Below are 3,210 nucleotides of genomic sequence, written 5' to 3'. Positions count from 1 at the left end.
AATGGGAGGTATAGGAAGATTCACCCCCCTGAGAGCGGCCAGGCCCCGGAAACTCCGCTGGTTTTTTGTCCACGCGAATTGCAGCGCCATCCATGAGATGGATGCGGAACCAAAATCGCTTTTCTTTTTTTTTCTTGTCAACCCTCTCTCAACTTTGTCGTTTCTCTCTCGCCTTCAACTATCGGCGGCGCGGCCAGCGCTCGTCGTCGGCTGGGCTGATAACGGCCAAAACCGCACAACTTTTTTTCTGGCATTATACGGTCAGTTTTTCGCCTTCCGTGCTAGCAGTGGTAACCCTGTGATAACCTACCGTTGCACGTTTGTCGGCTTTTTTTTTTTCGCCATGTCTCGCAGCTGTCGCTGTTCGTGTGAGGTTCAGTGGTGTACGAACACATCAACACGAAGTGAGCCATGCGACGTGAAATTCTACCGCATCCCTAAAGACAACAGGTGAGCACCGTGCTATTTACTTCCCAGTTTTTGTTTGTGATAGTAATGGTGCGCAGTCGTGCATGGCTGTCCGGTGGTCAGGGAACATTTGGCTGATTTGAAAACACCACAACGATGCTGTAAATCGTTGTGCCAACAAGCAGCGAACAAAAAGCTCCTGATAAATATAGTACCACCTGTGCGTATCGCAAGGAACACGTGTGTAGGTGTGCGCTTTGCACTTATTTCTATCTAATAGGTCGCAATCGTTTAAAAATGCGTTTCTGAGAATTAAGGTTAGCATATCACAACTAGTACTCGGCCGCGATGCGAAACGAGTTTTGTTTTGTATGTTGCAACTGCGATGTTATAATTTATGATCTTCACTGTTCTTCAGGATGGAAGCGTTTTTAACCTACGCTGGAAGGATGGATCTAATGGGTTTGCCCAGAGACAAGGTCAACAACCGCAGAATATGCTCGGTGCCCTTCACGGAGGTGGATTTTATGGACCGAGCGAGAAGCAGGCCGTGAGAAGCTATTCTGCGCATTGGCCATTAGATCAATTACAATAAATGTTTTTTACATGTGCGAACATGGAACACTATCCTCGTTTTGTTGCATTCTATAGTGTGTTGCGCTGTCTGCTCCAATTCTGGTTTTCGCAAACGAACACAATTAAGTGAGTCCAAAGAACTGTTGTGTTGTAAGTGAAATTGTTTTTAATATAATTTGGGCACATGCTTGCTTGATCGTAATAATGAACGAGATTGCGTGCATGAAAACGCAAAAAGAATCCACTGCGCGCAAGCACGCAGCACGAATGCACGAATGGCACGGCCGGACAGGAGAGGAGCGCGGAGGACGCGCTTCGGTCCGGTGGTGCGTCTGATAACGCCCACGACAAAAAAAAAAAAAAAGCGCGCCGCGGACAGCTAAAGAAATAAAAAAAAGAGCATTGCGCGTGGCATGAGGGGAGGGCGAGGCGAGGCTTGCGAGGAAGAATAGGAAAGTCAAGAGGGAAAGGAGAAAAGAGCGGAACAACGTTATCATAAAAAAAGGAAGAAAAAAAGTTCTATAGCGAAAGGGGGAGGGGAAAAAAATCGCGCCGCTTTTCTTTCTTTTTTTCTTTTTTTCGCCACCGTGGTACCGTCATCCATCCGCTCGGGCCTAACTGAAGTGCGCCTTGGCGCTAGCGTCGACAGAGCGTCTGCTATAAAACAACCAATGGGAGGTATAGGAAGATTCACCCCCCTGATAGCGGCGTCAACGCCCGCCGCTATCGGTGGGCGCTATTGAGGGGGGCGCTAAAAAAGGTATTTATTAATAATGATCAATTACAACAGAATTGTTCTTTTTTCTCCATGCGTACATAAAATTGATTAGGAATTTATTTTCGTCGAATGAATCTATGTCTCGCTTTAATTAAAAACGCTTTTTTCTTTCCCGATGTTTGTTCCCTCCAAACATAGTCGCGCTGCAGTCGCTGCTCCCATAACCACGCTGATGTCGGTGACAATTCGTTCTGAACCGCTTTTCGCCCGAAGCTTCGCGACCATTTAGATTGACCTTGTGTGTTATACAAAACACACAATCTGAGATAATTCCTCCGGTTCTCAAGTGGTGGCCAACGCAGATCATTCCGAATTGTGGTAGTGCTTTTCCGAAAGTCATAGTTTCCAGAAACGAAGCGGGCAGCACGTTTCTGCACAAGCTCAAGCTCATTTATGTTCTGTTTCGTGTAAGGATCCCAAGAAGAACAGCCATATTGTAAAATTGGACGGAGGTTAGTTAGGTATAATAATTCTTTGGTATAATAATAGTTAGGTATAATAATAGTTCATGAGGGGCTTGCCAGAAATTTCTTCTGATAAAGTTGAGCGCACGGCTGGCTTTGGATGATAAGTAGTGAACGTGTGTGTTCCATGAAAGGTCATTGGCAAACATAACTCCCAGATATTTATAATCTGAAACCTCAGTCACGCGTTCACCGCCTAGGAAATAGCTATTGATTTGAAGATTTCTTTTTTGTGTGAACATGATTGTGTTGCATTTCGAAAGATTGAGGGCCATTTTCTAATCCTGACACCAGGAAAAAATATAATCAAGATCCTTTTGCAGCAGCTTCGAATCCGTTTTGCAAAAGATACTGCGATAGACACAGCAGTCGTCTGCATACAACCTGATGGAACTGGACACAAATACTGGAAGATCTTTGATATAGATCAAAAAGAGAAGCGGCCCTAATACCGACCCTTGCGGGACACCTGATAACTCTGGTGCTTCTGATGAATTCGCTACATCTAACACTACGCACTGCTGTCGTTCGCTTAGATATGCCGTTATCCATGTCAGCAACTTAGTCGACATGTTAATGGTAGATAACTTCTGTATTAAGAGAATATGTGACACAGAATCAAAGGTTTTTCAAAAGTCTAAAAATATGCAAACCACTTGATTACCACTGTTTAGCGATACAGCAATATCGTTAGTAAATTCTATTAATTGTGTGTCGCATGAATGTCCACTTCTGAATCCATGTTGATTCCTGCAGAAAAAATTAGATTAATTAAGTTGGTGTAGATGATAAGCTCGAAAGTTTTGCAGATTATGCTTGTTAGTGAAATAGGCCTGTAGTTGCTGGTGTTTGCTTTATTTCCAGTTTTGTGCACGGGAACTACGTTTGCCCGCTTCCAGTCACCTTGTTCAAGGGACTTTGTGGACAACGCTGTGAAATAAGGCGAAACCGAAGAAGCACAGTTCTTTAAGACATGATTGGAAG

General features: G+C 44.3%; 1 long non-coding RNA gene across 1 annotated transcript; it reads left to right on the top strand.

Moving 5' to 3' along the window:
* Positions 1-331: 331 nt before the first annotated feature.
* LOC125942786 (uncharacterized) lies at positions 332-1,019 on the top strand. The gene is made up of 2 exons (XR_007465358.1): positions 332-450; positions 827-1,019. It is a non-coding gene; the product is annotated as an uncharacterized LOC125942786 (long non-coding RNA).
* Positions 1,020-3,210: the final 2,191 nt, after the last annotated feature.

This window comes from Dermacentor silvarum, chromosome 1 (genome assembly GCF_013339745.2).
Source record: "Dermacentor silvarum isolate Dsil-2018 chromosome 1, BIME_Dsil_1.4, whole genome shotgun sequence".
NCBI classification, from domain to species: domain Eukaryota; kingdom Metazoa; phylum Arthropoda; class Arachnida; order Ixodida; family Ixodidae; genus Dermacentor; species Dermacentor silvarum.
This window is presented reverse-complemented; position numbering and strand designations above follow the sequence as displayed.